Below are 16,894 nucleotides of genomic sequence, written 5' to 3' on the forward strand. Positions count from 1 at the left end.
CATACAAAGCTGAGATGTTCATGCCACCCAAGCCTCTGGATGTCATCCCATTGGGATTGACATGGACATTGACCACAGGCAGCTGGAAAATCCCATTTTCCACTTCCCCACATGGGCAAACCAGTCACCATCAGAAATACCACTGGGGGAATATTTGGGATGAAGATTTGTCTCCGAGAACCAACTACTTTCTTCCCTGTGAGGGTGGGGAGGCACTGACAGTTTTCCAGAGAAGCTGTGGCTGTCCCTGGATCCCTGGAAGTGTTCAAGGTGAGGATAGACAGGGCTTGGAGCAACCTGGGATAGTGGAAGGTGTCCCATGCATGGAAGGTGGAATGGGATGAGCTTTCAGATCCCTTCCAATCCCAAACCATTCCACGGCTGCGCCACCTCGGGAGGAGCGGAGAGGAAGAGCCAAACTCTTCATCCACACACGGATGAAGAGTTCCAGAGGCAGAGCCAGAAGGACAGGTACCTCCCGGGAGTGTCTGTGGCCGTGGCTGCCTGCCAACCCCTCCTCCTGCTCCCGCTGGGTTTTCCAGCAGCCCGCGGGCGGCTCCGCGTTTCCACGGGAGCATCTCCCGCCTCCACCATTGTTCCCGGTCCCACCTGCTCCCGATCCCCCCTGTGCCCCCAGGCTTTGGGAACCAGCCCCAGCACGCGGGATGTTGTTTTTAGCAGCCTGACAGATGCCAAACGTGAGCGCCGCGCTTGATAAACCCAAGGTCAGGAAGGAATTTTAACTCCACTTAATTGCTGGGAGGCACCTGGGATCTGAAACACACCCAGGCAGGCGGTGGGAAGGCAGCTCAGGAGGGAAAAGCTACAGAGAGAATGAAGGGATTAACTCGATTTCTTGTTTGGGTTGGGTTTTTTTAATGGAAATCCCGCTTTCTGCCAAGTTTTTTTGGAGCAAACGTTTCTGTCCTGCTGCCAGCCCTGCCAGCCTCAAGGAGGCAAAATTCCTGAGTCAGGTTTCGCCAGGCAAAGTGATGCTGCCTTCAAAATAACTCCACTGGGGAAAAAAAGGGGTGGATTTGCTATTCTCTCCTCACTCTGACAACGTTTTTTTGGGCTTCCAGTTCCACCATTTTTAGTCCAAATGAACCTGGGAATCTCCAGGAATCTCCGGCAGCTGGGGATTTGAGAGAGTCAGTGAGCACCATGGGATTTGGGGTGTCACTGTCCCAAGATTTGGGGTGCCACTGCTCCAGGATTTGGGGTGCCACTGCTCCAGGATCTGGGGTGCCACTGTCCCAGGATTTGGTGCCACTGTCCCAGCTGGCGACCTGAATTCCTGCTGGGGGCTGCTTCCCACACTCATCCCACTGCTCCATCCCTCTCCCCATCCTGGTCTGGTTCCAGCCACTGGAGGGGAATCCTCCCTGGAGTTTTCCAGCCCAGCACCCATCACAGCTGTGGCCTCCAAGCAAAGCTGCAAGCAGGGATCAATCCCTTTCCCTGCTCTCAGCTGCTGGATGCAGGAATCTGGCTGGCGCATCCGAACCCTCGCTCCTCAGCCGCTGCCTCTCGCGCTGCCCTCCCTTCCAAGAAAAATGGAAACAGGAGACAAAGGAACTTTCCTACGCCGCATCCAGGCCTGCCTGCTGCCAGACGAGCATCAGGAGGTTGTCTGAACGTGCAAATCCCGATTGCTCCCAAGGAAAACCAGCAACAGCCAGAGACCGAGCACAAAGCGGGAGCTCCAGCTCAGCCTTTGGCAGGAGCCGCCATGGCCAAGTGCAGAGTTGGGATGGAGTCACCAAAAGGGGATGAGGTGGGATTTTCCCCCCAGGAATACTTTTAGCAGCCCAGAATTCCCTCTCCTGCCTCTCCTTGTGCTGAGGTTTGCCCTGAGGGGCTCCTGGAGCTGCTGGGATGTGTCAGGCCAGGTGTTTGAGCTCACCAGGGCTTTGCCAGAAGGGAGAGGATTCCTGTGCTGGGATTCCCAGAGCAGCTGTGGCTGCCCCTGGAAATGTCCAAGGCCAGGCTGGATGGGGCTTGGAGCACCCTGGAATAGTGGGAGGTGTCCCTGACATGGCAGGGGGTGGAATGAGATGAGCTTTGGGGTCCCTTCCAACCCAAACAATTCCATGTGAGACGGGATCTCTGGATTTGGTTTGGAGGGATCCAGAACAAGCTGGATCAGACTGAAATTGTTTTTCCATTGAAGACACGATGATCTCCAAATGGAGAATCCAGACAATAGCAGGAACAATCCCCCTCAGAAATGTTTGGCATGAGGAAGGGCTGCAGGTCCTGTCCCCAAACTGGTGTTCCCATTTTTCCATCACATCCCCATTGAACCCAAGGAGCTGGTACTGGAAAATCGATTCCTAATTCCAATTATTTATGGGTGCCCTGAGATGGCCCCGAGCTGGAGCCCCAACATTCCCAACATCCCCACCTTGGATCTGAGCAAAGCTTTATCCTCAGCCAATGAAAGAGAAATTAATGAATCACAAGAAATTAAAAATTCATGGGATTTGTCACCACCTCCACGCCACAACTTCCACATTTTGCTCAGCAGAACCAGGCAGGGATATTTCTTGATCAACCTTTTGAAATTCCGACCTTCTTGGGAGGAAATCCAGTAAAATCTGACCTTTCCTCAAACACCCGTAAACCTTCTCAATTTTTTTCATTTTGCTTTAAGATTCCCTGTTTTTATTGGGCCCCAAATGCCGAGTTATTCCTCATTTTTATTTTCCTGCCCTTTTTATTTCTCTCCCCTTTCCTTGCCACCGAATCCGGCGGGGAACATCCCAGAGGAGGGGGAATTTTCCACCCTTTCTGGTAGCAAATTCCTTAGGTTGCATTTGAGCCTTTTGTGGCTTCAAAGGAACAGCTTGAGCTCCACAAGGCTCTGGGTTGGCCAAGGAAACCTGAAACATCCCAAGATTCCTAAGGGCAGAAGAATTTTTAAAAGGTTACATCGTGGAAAAAGAAAATCTGGAAACCTTGCAGAAGCCAGGAGCTTCCTTGGATGCTCCAGCAAAAAAAAAAAAAAAAGGGCAGAAGAGGGGGAGGGAGCATCAAAATTCCCCCCTGGAAGCAAATTCCACCCAACAGAAGGAAAAGCATTTGATGTCCTGCAAAGCCAAAGTGGTAAAGAGCTTTCCTGACCCTTTTCCCAGATCCATGTGGATAATTTTCCCTCTATTTTCTGGCACAGCATTCCAAAGGCACCCTGGGCTGTCCCTAAGGACCTCCAAACCCCTTTTTCATGGGAATATTTCCATTTCTCATTCTCAAGTCCCTTTTAAGACAAATCCCTAAACTTTGGGATTAAACCTGCAGAGGGAATATCCCAAATTCCCTCTGCTGGGGTTTGGGAGCTTTGAGGCAAGTCCTGAGTGTGGGGTTTTGGGTTGGGAGGAAAATCCAGCGATCCTTCCCTAATATTTGGCCTAAGGGGTATTTTTGCCATTTGGTTGGGGTATGGAATGGAATGGAATAAAATAAAATAAGAAAACAAAAAAATAACAAAGTAAATAAAATAAAAATGGAAATAAAATTAAAATTGAAATAAAAAAAAAAATAAAAATAAATAAAATACATTTAAAAGAGAAATGGCATCAAAAGAAGAATGAAATAGAAAATAAAATGAAAAAATAAAAAATAAAAATCACTGAAATAAAATGAAAAGGAATAAATAGAAATTAAATAAAAGAAGGAAATAAAAAGACAAAAATAAGAGTAAAATGAAAAAGAATTTTAAAATGAAATAAGAAGTAAAATTGATTTAAAATCAGGAGCAAGATAAAAAATCAAAATGAAAAATAAAATAGAAATCAAAAGATAAAGGGAATAAGTAAAATAAAAAGACAAATATAAATCAAAATAAATATTATAAATATTATAAATAAATAAACAACCCAAAATTTAATAAAAATATAATAAAATAAATAAACCAAAAATTAATAAAAATAAAAGTAAAATAAAAATGAAAATAAAGTTAAGAAAAACAGAAAGAATGTAAATAACAATGAAATGAAAAAAAAAATTTCCCCCTTTCCAAACCCGCTGGAGCAGCCCCTGGATTGCGCAATCCCATAAAACCCGGAGCGAGCTCTGGACTCTGGAGCGAAGTTTCCTATGGAAAACCAAGGAGCGCGAGGGGCTGGAGGGAGCTCGGGAATGGCTTTAGCAGGGCCGTCCCCAGGGCAGGCGCTGCCTCCTTTCCCTGGAAAAGGGAAAAAGGGAACTGCAGGGAACTGAGCCTGCATCCCTGCGCAATTCCCGTTTCCCTCCTGCCCTTCCAGCAGGGACCAGCCCAGGAGGAGCCGCGATGCTCCAGGGGCAATTCCCGTCTGCTTTTCCAGGAAAATCTCCCCAGGAATGGGAAAGGCAGCCAGAGCAGAGCTCGGAGTTCCAGCAGCCTCGGGATTCCCAAGGAATCCGGGAGTTTAAGCTGAACTCGGCTGGAGCTAAGCAGATCCTTGAGCTCCCTCCTATCCTTAAATGCATCCATCCATCCATCCATCCCAGGAATCCGGCTCTGCCCCATGGATTGAGGAGCTGGGAAGCCCAAGGCTGAGGCAGGCTGGGCTCTAAGAGGGACAGGAGCAGGTTTTGGGAATGAAGCCTTGGATACACATCCTATCCCTCCAAACCAACCAAATCCCAGCAAACAGATGGAAAACCCTTTCCCATCCCTGTAAATAAACCACTCCAAACTGGAAAAAAGCTTTTGTCCCCATTATCCCAGCACTGACAGATTCTAATCCTGATTTTCCCTTTATTTCCTGCCACGGCAGCCCAAAGCCACCTAAGCTGTCCCCAAAGCTGCCTGGGGATGTCAAATCCCATTTTAAGGCTCAAAAAAATGGGAAAAAGTCCTGGAATCCATAATTTACCCTTTGGCAGCAGCCAAAATGAACCGTAAATGAGATTTAAACCAAACCTGCCCCAAAATCAACGAATTAATGGCTTTGAATTCTTTTATCAATTAAAATATCCACAGGTAGATGTTGTCCTGCTTTCCTGCTTTTTCTTGGAGCTGGGGATGGGACAGCGGGACAGGAATTGCTGCTGGAGCACCAGATGGATCCAGAGGCTTGGAGCCACCCCCGTGTCCCTGCCCAGAGGTGACAGCGTGGGAGGAGAGGCAGAAAATTCCCTCAAAAGATGTGGAGAGGCAGGAGAAGGGCAGGAAAGCTCCAGAGGGAACTCCCTGGTTGCCAGGAATGCCGAGGTGAGGAAAAGCTCCCTGATTGAGACAGATGGGAAGCGTGGAACGAGAGGTCTCTGGCTGCTGCTTCCCACAAATAAACAACCCTGGAGCCTGATGGCAAAGGCAGATATTCCTGGGAGCTCTCCAGAGCCAGGGATGCTCCACCAGCTCCGGCACCTCGTTCCTTAATTAGGGATTGTCATGGGATAATCAAGGAAAACACAACAATGCTGGAAGCAGGAATGGGATGGGGGGGAAGGAGAGGGAGAGCTGGGATGTTGTGCTTGGGAAAAGCTCATTAGTGCAGCTGCAATTAGCGCTGCTCTGGGGTGACTGGATGCCAGGACAGCCGGGAATTCCCTCCCTCCCTCCCTTCAATCTGCAGGGTGGGAACAGCCAGAACTCGTTCAGGGTTGCCCTTTTTTCCTTGCTCTGGGCATCTCCAAGCCCAAGCTCCAGCTCTCCCAGGACCTGGGATGTTGGAAAGATGGGATGCCAGAATCTTAAAGGACTGGAGATTTTTTTCTTTTTTGGCTTTGATTCTCAATCTTATCCCAATAATCCATGAAAAACATTATTATCCTGCAAAAACCAGGAAAGCCCAGACAGTTTTGGGAGCCTTCGTCCTGCCTTTGAACTCTGCTCACCGAGGGCATTTTATGGGTGTGTTTTATGACTGAAAACCGCCTGGATCTGTTTTTCCCATTGCTGTTTTCCACGGATGAGCCTCTGGAAGCGGCACAGCCAGAAACACCCGGATCGCTCAGACAAAGCGTTTTTTAAAGCTGAATTCCGGCGCTGAAAGAACCAAACAGCAGAGCTGGGGGCACGCCTGGATCCCACACTGGGCCTGAGCAAGGATCCTCTGGAAAAGGACGGGAAGTTATGAGAGGGAGGAATTCCCAGCCCCTGTTTTTGGGAACGAAGCCAAGGCGGCTCCTGGAGGGGAGCTCAGGTGCATCGGAGCGGGAGGATGGGGGATATGGGATTGCTCAGAGGGCTTGGAATTGTGTTCAAAGGCCTTTCACCATGCATTACAGGCAAAGAAGCAGGAGAATGGATTTGGACATTTATTGTTTTGTCTAAATCTGTGTCTTGGCTTAGCTGGAATAAAGCACCAGGGTTTCTGTGGGATTGGTGGTGCTCTCCAAGGCAGAGCTGGCTCTGGGACAATCCGTGCTGGGACCATCCTGTCTGGATTGCCTGCTCACTGCAGAGCACCTGAGTGAATCCCTTCACCCATTCCCATGCCCAGAGCCAGCTTCCCCATGGATCAGAGGCTCCTGACAAAGCTCAGCTTGGTCCTACAAACAGCAGAGCTCAGCAGGGACAAGAATGTGGGACTTGGGGATGAAGGACAAGGGACATCACACAGAATTTGGGATCATCATCACACCTGGCACAACACAAACAATCAAACTCTGATTTAAATCCGATTAACTCTGATTAAACTCTGATTGATTTGAACTCTGCTCTTTCTGGCAGTCCAGCCACAACCACGAGGTTTTAACACACTGTGGAGCATTTAACTGGGGATTGCTGGAATGCTGGCACCGGGAATGACTGGGAGACAGGATGCACTGGAAGACAGATAAGAGATAAGAGATAAGGACCAGGATCCCGCCCAGCACTCGGCATCCTCACACAATAAAGAGCTTTATTCCGCTGCTCCTGGGACTGGTGTGCACTAATTTAACCCAATTAAAGAGCTATTGCAACAGATTGAATTAATGACTCCACAGAGGGCAAGGCAGATCTTATCCAGGGATTGGGAAACCTCATTTGCTGCAAGAAATGCACGGGGTTGGGAATAACCTGCAGAGGGAGTGGCAGAGTCAGGAGAAGCCCTGGTTTTGTCCAGGTTTGTAGCCCTGCAGGTTGCAGAGGGATGGAGGCACAGCAGGACCAGCATCACGCTGGGGTTTCCATGGATTTTGCTCTCTCTGGGGGAAATCTCTCTTTATTCCAGCTCCAGGGGAAGATTTCCAGCTGGACAAAAGGCTGCAAGGTGCGGGGTGCTTCGCCAATCCCCCTTCTCCTGGGGAAGCTGCCCTGGTGTCTCCTGGCCCACGGGAATTGTCACCCCACAGCTCCTGCCTCTGCTGGGGCTCTGCTTGGGACCTTTTCCGCCCACTGCAGTTCCCAGGCCGGAATGCTTCATCTTTCCCTGGCAATGTTCAACCTCAGTGACCTGCTCCAGGTGAAGGAGTCCCTGCTCTTTGCAGGAGCAGATGAGCTTTAAAGTTCTCACCCCAAGCTGATTCCACGACCTGATAATGCTGGAAATGCAGATAATTCTCTGGAATTCTTGGACACAACCAGTGCCCAGCCCGTCCCCAGAGAGTTTTGTCCCCAAGGAAGGACACGTGTGCCTGATGCCACACCTGAGCTGCGCCAAAGCTGGGATTGAGGAATAAAATTTGGATTCCTTCCAGGCTCCCAGCAGCACCTCCTGTGTGTTCCTCACCCGTCCCAGCCCTGCAGGGTCAGAGGTGCCTCTCCTCAGCCCCATCCCGGCCCCATCCCAGCCACAGAGCCTTTCCCATGGTCCTGGAGTCGAGTCCCAGAGTGGGAATCTCTGCAAAACCAACAAAGCCTTGGAGAGCGTGGAAAGATGCCAGAGAGAGAGAGATGGGGAAAACTCCCAATTCCAAGTGCCAGAGGAGACAATGAGACAAAACAAAGCTTTGTTTGGGAGGGGGATTTCTTTAGGGAAGAGGGGAGAAGGCTGGACAGGGCGTGGGGGGAGTTTCAGTCCATCTCACATCCAATCCAGCACTCCAGTAATTCAGTGGAAGCCAAAAATTTTTCATATCCAACGACCACATTTTGGGGCAGAAAACAGCCTGTCCAGACAAAGTCCTGGGGCAGCTCATTCCAAGTGCTGGGAGCGTCACTGGGATGGTGCTGGAGCAGCAAAATGTCCTGAGACAGGGAAACCTTGCTGCCTCATCCAGAGGGATTTCCCTTGGGAAACTCAAGGAGGTCCCAGTGAAGTCCTGAGACCCTGCAGGGACCCCTGCCCTGAGTCCTGTCCCTCCCCTGGGGACCCAGAGGCTGCTCAGACACATCCAGGGGAGCCTGGAATTTGCACCCTCCCGTGCCCCATGTCCTGGGGACTCCTGGTGCTCCCCCAGATCCCAGAGCCACCTGCTTTAGGACATTCCAGGTGCCTTTCCGTGGTTATTCTGGGATGATCAGCTCAGGTTTGGCATCTGCCGCAGCTGCCTGAGGTGAGGCAGGTGAATCCACGCTTCACCTGCCGAGGAGTTTCCACTGGGAGCAAAGAGAGGCTGGGCCAGAGAATTCCCCACTGTGACAGCAATGAAAAAAAAACCCTCTGGAGTGCACTGACCTCGCTGTGAACTTTACAGGGAGAAAAAACATTCCAGGAGCTGGGAGCTGCTGCTCGCTCAGCCTCACTGGCTGTACCTGCGTGCTGAGAAAAGCTCTGGGCTTTTCTCATGGGGCATCCCTGCTCCAGAACCTTGGGATGATCAATCATCACCCAGAGGCTGCTCCGTCCCCCAGGATCAAGGGCATTTCCCAAACCTCTTCCATCCTCCCTGTTTGTCCCGCTGTGCTTTGGGCTTCCCCCATGGCAGGAGGAATTTCCTGCCTCCTGAGGCAGCAGTGAATGCTTAAATATCCCAAATATCCCACATTTGGGGAATGTGTGCCTGGATTCTGGAAGAGCTCATCCCTGCTGGTTTTCCATCCATCCCCACCCTGGTGCATTTTACATTCATTTTTGGCAACAAATTCCCAGGTTTTTTTTGGTACTCTGTTTTGGAGAGAATTCCCAATCCAGCAGGATTTCCTGGAGCTCAAGAACAAGTTCACTTTTCTTTCTTTGTATTATTATTTTTAATATAAATAGAAATCTTTCTCCCTGTTGCCTCTCTCCTTCTAATTCCTAATTGGACAAGGCAGGCTCTTTCCTATTTCTGATAGGGCTGTGCAAAATGATGAGATCCATTAAATTTCCAAGGGGGAAAAAAAAACCCTCCAAGCCTTCTCTGCTGATTTCCAAACCCTCCCCTGAACACACGTGCAGGGTAATTTTGTTTGGGGTAATTCACTTGTGCTAATTTCCTGGAAGTCTTGCAGGATATGTGACTCCATTTTTGGGTGTTTCTCTACGTAAATTCAGATTAATTTCTCTGAGAAATATTTAAGTGTAAAATATCTCCAGAGAGAGCAGAGGGTTGTTTTGGGTTTTCTTTTTGTTTTGGTTTGGTTTTTGGGGTTTTTTGTTTTGTTTTTGTTTGTTTGTTTGGGTTTTTTGGTGGTTTTTTTTTTGTTTTGCCTTTTTTTTGCGTTTTTGTTTGTTTGTTTGTTTGCTTTTTGTTTTTTGGTGTTGTGGTTTTTTGGTTTTTTTTTTTTTATTGCAGGAGCAATGTGGCCTAGTGGAAGGCGGAATTGGAATAAATCCATTTTAACCAAAGTCCAACCCAACCAATTCTAACCTAATTCCAGTCAAGAGAGATCCCTAATACCAATCAGGAAAGATCCCTAATTTCAGCAGGAAGGATCCCTAATTCCAGCCAGGGGAGATCCCAAATTCCAACCAGGAGAGATCCCAAATTCCAACCAGGGGAGATCTCTAATTCCAGTAAGGGGAGATCCCTAATTCCAGTCAAGGGAAATTCCTAATTCCAGTCCCCACAGCTGGACCCAAGGAGCTCAGCAGTCTCCTGCAGAAGGAGCAGGGGTTGGGATGGAGCCTGGAGAGCAGCAGAGCAGCTCCTCACACTTCCCCATCCCTCTGCTTTTCCACCATGGCCTCTTTCCCCCAGTATAACCCCACCAGGGAGATCTCCTCCCTTTGGGATTTTTGGGATGAGCTGCTGCCCTACAAATCCCAGCTGGGCCCGAGCTCTGCTGGGATTTGCTTTCACCTCCAGGTGGAGCAGGGCTGCTGTGGCAGGGCTCAGTCCTGCCGTCCCTCCCTGAATTCAGCCTCCACTGGATCCCACACTGGGGAAATCCCAAATGGATCCCAAATGCCACCTCTGGAGCCATCGTTTGTCGGGACAGACGGACAGAGGACATGAGGTCCTTGAACCTTGGTGCCCACCACCATCCTGGGAGGTTCTGCAAGGGACTGGAATTTGGGATATCCCAATGCCATGAGGGGATGCAGGTTTGCAGCATCTTTCCCACATCAGGAGGAAGATTTGGGGCTTTCCAGGAGAAAGCCTCTCGGTCCAGGGTGGATTTTCACGCTCCAAGAGGCAGAATTTGGAAGCTGCTCCCAAGCCAGCAAGAGAAAATTGCAATCCAGGGAGGAGGGGAGGAAAACCTGGATGCAAAGCCACCCTCCTCACTTACAGGAAAGCAGCTGGGAGGACACAGTGTGGAAATGAACTTCCCAAAATAACGGGAATTTAACGCTAAGCAAAACACCCGGCCGCAGACGGACTTAATCACTCCGAAGTGAGGGAAGGTCATTAAACAAACAGCACAATCCAAAGTGTTGATTTTGGGGATATATCCAGCTATCAGCTCTTCAGGAGAGCAAATAAACCTCGGGAATTGCACGGCACAAAGGTCTCTGGAGCGCTGAGACAAAGGGAAAAACCCAAACCCGAGCCTTTGCTGACACACCAGGTCCATAAAGGCTCTTTCACAGGGATGGAGGCAGGGCTGGGAAGGGAATGGGGATTTCCAACAGCACTTTATGGGCATTTTTCTTCCCTGATTCCTTATTTTTCTGCACCATAATCCGAATTCCACCATAAAAAATGTTGATGTGGATTGTGGTTGGTGGAACCGTCCCTGGCCAAGAGCAGCTCCTGGGCTGCTGCTTCCCTAAAATTGTGATTCCCGGTGGCTCAGCCACTCCAGTGACCTCCTCAACCTTTTCCCTGTGGTAAAACCTGGGATATAACTTTGTATCCTCCTCCTCCTGTTTTCCTTCCTATCCAGATCTGTTTTCAGAACAGAAGATCCAGGGATCAGGGCTCACTAAGGAGTTTCCCATTCCTTTTGCCGGCGCAAGGAAATCTGTGCAAAAAGGGCACCAAAAGTTCAGCTTTTCCATAAATCCAATACCCTGGAAGTCTCTAATTGGCAGGGTGGGATCCTTACACTGGGCTTGATGGGAGTTCTGCACATGGAAATTGTCCCTGAAACTTGTGGGACCATAAAATGGGAATTCACCAAGTGCTTTCGACCTGGAATCCCTCTCCAGTCTCCTGGATGGGGAATTTCACTGGTTTTATAGGAATAAAGCTGGGTAAAACCTTTGGAATGATCTTTTCTGTCACACCAACGTTCTGCAAAGCAGGAGAGGGATTTTCCTGAACAAGCAAAGATCCTTTACAGGGATTTAGGAGCAGGAGTGAGGCTGTGGAGCCTCTGGAGAGAGGATTTTCATGGAACAACCGCTTGGAATAAATCACCCTCTCGGAATCACAGCTCCACACCACAGAGATGCCCAGATGCCAATGCACACACTCAGCAGAAGCAAAGAAATCAAAACCAGAGCTAAAAATCCCGGGAAAAATCCCCCCAAGGACCAAGAGGGATGTGAATCCGCCTCTGGAGCTGCTTTTGGAAGGAGTCCCCGGAGCTCCCCACGCCAGCAAAAGCTCTGCTGGGCCCTCCTGATTTTCCTGAGTCACCAGACGGTCAAGAAAACATCAGGCACAGGATTCCTGTCCAGATCCCCATCGAGGGGTTTGTTCCATACAGGAATCAACCCCGGCACCGACAAATTCCCCTCCCCAAACAACCCCGATGATTAGCGTTGATTAATGGGGCTGTTAGAGGCTCATTCATCACCAGTAACTCACAACATCTTTTTCCACACCAGTTCCAACTCCCGAGGAGCTGGAAAGGGAAATGGTTCTTTTTCGTGGCTGTTGTTGCCTGTTCCCAAACACACCCCGGGTCTGGGGTTTTTTTGGGGTTGCCCACAAGACCTGCCCAGGTCCAAAACCTCTGCACAGCACAGGATTTTTCATTAATCGCCATCTCTCTCCCGTATTTTCTTAAAATCATGGAATCATTTAAATTGGAACAGCCCTCTAAGATTGAGTCCAACCCATCATTCCCTCAGTGCTCCACTGACCGTGTCCCCAAGTGCCACGTCCTGTTCTCAAATCCCTTCAGGGATGGGGGTTCTACCACTGCCAGGGTTGGACAGCTCATTCCAGGCAGAGATTTTCCCTAAAATCCAACCTAAATCTCCCCTGGCACACCTCGAGGAGGAGCACACGTTACTTGCAGGTTGCTCAGTGTTGCTCAATTTCTAAAATGATTTTATTTCCCCCCCTCCAAGTTTAATTTTCCTGCAGGAAAGAACTGCCATAAAACCCTGGATTTGGAAACCAGGCAGGTCTGGGATGTTGGGTTGGGAATGATACAGCACAAGGAAAAATGAGGTCAGATTTTGGGCTGCAAACACATCCTTCCACCCAAAACCACAGAGAGTGTCCCATGCACAGGACCTTGAGCTCTGCTCTCTCCCAGAGCACCCAGGAAAACACAAAAACAGAGTCACACATCCACCCTCAGTGGCCAAGATTCCACCTGAGATATTCCCTGCTTCCCAGATGTGGGATTTGAGCGTTGGATTTCACAGGTTCCTTTGGGAAGGCGCAGGATAATTTGGGCTCACCCTATAAAAAGCATCACATCCTAAGGACACACCACCCTACAGATCCATTGGGAAAGGATGGCTCCATCCTCATGGATGCAAGAAACCAGGGAGCAGCCAGCAAAAGCACATAAGCAAAGCCCATAACATGGAAAGCTTTCTCCACCGTGTTATTTGATTTACCAATCAAAAAGTAAGGAGTGTTTCCTTACCTTCCTTGCTGGATCTGTGCTCCAGTGGGGATCAGAGCTGTCTAGGATGGCCTCAGTGTTAATCCAGGCTCCTGCTCCAGTCCCAGCCCCTCATCTGCCCCTGGAGACCTTTGGGATAAATTTAAAAAAAACTATTAAGTCTTTTTTTTTTTTTTTAGCAAACAGGAAGATCTGTGTTGCTGCTCCTCTGTTTTCCCACTTTTCTCTTTATCCGGGGATATCAGCAATGGGACAGCAACAAGGCAAACACCTGAGCAATGTGAGGAGAAAAGGCTGCAAGGCAGAGCAAGAATCCCTTGTGACAGTGGAACTGATCCCTGTCCTCCAGGAATGGGGCTGGGAAGGCTTTCCCAGGAAGTTGCAGGTCTGGGATGGTGCTGTGGATGGAATTAGGGCTCCTCAGAGCCCCCCACATTCCAGTTCCTTCCCCAAACACTTCCCATTGTTCCAGTTCCCAGCCAGGCCCGAGGGAGGAGAGGCTCCTCCAGACTCATGGGGGTGACCTAAGGGGTGGAGACCCAAATGGTCCCGCTCCAAACCATCTTCCTGTGCTAAACATGGGCATTTCCCAGAGATCAGGCAGCACTGAACCTCAGGAAAGGCAGAATTTTCACTAATTCCTCTTCTCCCTCTGTTCCTCCCCAAACTCAAGTGGTGGAGGCCGAGTCTGATGCAGGGGCTGGGTGTCCCCTGTCCCCAGGCTGCCCATGGGAGGATCATCTTTCCATGGAGCCACAAGGAGCTGCCATCATTCCTCTGACAGCTCTGGGGCCACTTCCAGCCCGCTGGACTCGCCTCCTGTCACTGCAGATCGGAAAAAATCTCCAGCCATCCAAAAGTGGATTCCAGCAGGCCCTCCAGGTAATTCCTCAACCTTGAGACAGGCCTGGAGAGCCATCATTCCCTCCTTAATCCCCTAGAAAACATCCATGGGAATGGCAAGCTGGCTCCCCCGACACGTCTGGCCCTTGCCCTGGAGCCTCAGTGCTCCCTGCCTGGGGCTGGACAGGCTGGAATCCCAGCTTCTCCAGGAGCTCAGTTCCAGGTCAACGAGCCCATGAAGAGTGACTGGATGGAAGGAATGGCACATGCCATTCCCATGATGGGATGTGGCCAGAAGGGCTTTCCCCAGCTGATGCTGTCCTTGGGCCATTATTATTCCTGCATTATTCCTGCATTATTCCTGTGTTATTCCCGCAGCACCTGGGTGCTGCCCCATCCCTGGAATGCAGCAGCTCATCCCACCACCGGGAGCCTCTGGAAATGAACCCAGCTGGGGGCTCTCCCCTCCTTTTCCCACCAACCCACATTTATGTGCTAACAGCAACAATTCTGCAAGCTGGGATAGTGGAAATTGTCCCTTCCCGTGGCAGGGGTGGGATGAGATTTAAGGTTCTTTCCATCCCAAACTATTCCAGCATCCTCCAATAATTTATTTATAAATTTAATTTATAAATTATTTTATTTATAAATACATTCTGTGGGTTTATATCTATATTTTACATGAGGCATCAGCCAGGGAGGGAGAAGTGATCAAACCACCTAACAGATCAAGGAATTCCTAGAGTTAGGATCATCACAATGCAGAAATTTTGGCGCACAGAGGATGGAAACGGAAATGTAAGAGGATTTTTGAATTCTCCCTTTGTAATGATCAGTTCACATAAATTATGGGAAGGAAGCACCTCCTAAAAAAATGGATACAGCAGTGGGTTTGGGGATTATGGTGCTGAAAACAAGGATCACAGGGGATAAGGAAAGGGAAACTGGGCACCATTCCCCTCAGGAATCTCCTTAGCTCTGCAGAAGAGTCTCTGGAACAAGTGTCCCTGGAATTGTCCCTTTTCCCATTAAAATTCACAGAGGAGGATCAAGGGCTGATGGGTTCAGGTTTCTTCTCTCAAAACTTTTTCGCTGATCACCACCCACTGGGTCTCCAACCTCAACTGTGCAGGATATTTCTCCTGCTTTTCCTCCATCCCTTAAGGATTTTCCTCTTTGTTCCAAATAACATCATTCACGTTCCTCCCAGGACTGGATCCTCCAGGACTGGATCCATCCTTTGGTAGGACCAAACCAACACAAAGGATCCTGACCCAGTTTGCTTGCACCCAATCCCAAGAGAAAAAAGTAGCTCCTACAAAAATGAAGGAGGAGAGCAAGCATGACTCCAGCAGTTTTCATGGCATTGAGCCAGGCTGGAAACACTGATGACAATAATTGCCTGGAGCCTCCCAAAAAGCACTGGCCACGGATTTTCCAAATTCTGAAAGACCTATATTTGTGAGCAACCACCAGACCCCATCAGCTGCTCCTGACCAAATACTCCACAGTGACATCATTCCACACTGGCATCATCCTGAGAGAGAAACCACAGCATTCCTGGAGCCCCAGCAGAAACTCGACACATGGAATGCCTAATCCTAGAGTGGACTTTATCCCTGTTTTCCTATGAGTCATTTTCCATCCCACTGTCTGCCCAAAAATGCTTTTTTGTTGTTTATTTATTAAAGGGTTCTCTCAATGGCTTCACTGATGACCGAAGGAAGGAGGGAAGGAGGCAGGGACTGGGCATCCCAGGGATCTGCCACTGAGCCTGGCCTAACTAAACCCAGCAGCTTGGGCCTGACTGCCACCAGATCTGCTGCCAAAATCTAGGACAGCATTGGAGCAGCAGGATGCAGACCAGGCTTTGTGTTCTAAACCAAAGTCATGGCACAAATAATAACAAAAGGAGAAGAGACATTCCTTGATTTTCCAGGAGTGGCATGGGATGGAGGGATGGGGTTGTTTTGGTTGACTGTCCAAGTTCCATTTTTTGGCACAAAAGGAAAGGCCCACAGGCCTGTCTGATGGGAACTGGAAGAAAACCATGGGTCAACCCCAAAAAGTGAAGCTGGCTGGTCCAAATCCATAATCCAAAGAAAATGCTGGATCCAGGTCTGTGCAAGAGTCCGTGCAGAGCTCAGCATCAGCCCTGTGGGTGCAAGGCAAAAGGAGGATAAAGCATCCAATTATTTAATAAATGCCATTAATTGCGCAATTTGATCAATCTCCATCATCTCTGCAACCCAAGGACCCCTGGCAGATCCCAGTGGTGACCATGCCATGAAGGAGCAGGGTCCTTCAACATCCTTCCAACACTGTCCTGGCACGGGGTGGGACTCACAGTTCCACTAACACCAAAAATCACAGATCTAAAACAACATCCTCAACTCCCCTGCTTCAAAGAGAGGCTCTGCCTTCCCCAGCCCCAGGCAAACACAAGGAATGGACTCCAGGCCGTGCATTTCCATCCACACCTCCCTAAATCCGTGACAGGAGCAGGACAGCCAGGCCAGGCCAGCCCCCGGCCTCTCCTGGCGCTGACAGGAGGCTCCCAGAGCAAATGTTCCACGTTTGTCTTCGATTTGTTCCTCAACAGGAGGAGCAAAGGCCAAACCTGGGCTCCCCCAGGAGGGCCCATTTGCTGTCCAGATGTGATGAACGCGAAGGGTTTTTCTGGGAATGGACAAACAGCTGCTCTGCAGCCCCAGCGCCATTCCCACCTTCCTGCTGTTGGGAAGGTGTCTGTTCCCTTGGGCTTGTGCAGCAGGGATGGGGCTTGGGACCAGCAGAGTGCAGGGAGGTGTCTTATTCATACAGCACCTGCTCTGTACTGAATCATGGAATCATGGAATGGTTTGGGCTGGAAAAAGATCTAAAAGATCATCTTGTTCCAACTCTGATCCATGGGCAGGGATGCTATCCCCTATCCCAGGGCGCTCCAAGCCCTGTCCAGCCTGGCCTTGGACACTTCCAAGGATCCAGGGGCAGCCACAGCTGCTCTGGGCACCCTGTGCTCACCCTCCCAGGGAAGGATTTTCCTTCTCTGGAAATGTTCCAGGAATTCAGATGGAA

General features: G+C 49.6%; 1 protein-coding gene across 2 annotated transcripts in view; it reads right to left on the reverse strand.

Moving 5' to 3' along the window:
* ZNF469 (zinc finger protein 469) overlaps positions 1–16,894 on the reverse strand; it is a 173,248-nt gene that overhangs the window by 65,599 nt on the left and 90,755 nt on the right. For both annotated transcript variants that reach the window (XM_030955952.1, XM_030955950.1), the window contains exon 4: positions 12,995–13,102. The gene's annotated coding sequence lies outside the window, so the exon portion shown is untranslated. The remainder of the gene's footprint in view (positions 1–12,994; positions 13,103–16,894) is intronic.

The sequence above is a fragment of the Camarhynchus parvulus genome, chromosome 11, assembly GCF_901933205.1.
Source record: "Camarhynchus parvulus chromosome 11, STF_HiC, whole genome shotgun sequence".
Classification (NCBI taxonomy): Eukaryota; Metazoa; Chordata; class Aves; order Passeriformes; family Thraupidae; genus Camarhynchus; species Camarhynchus parvulus.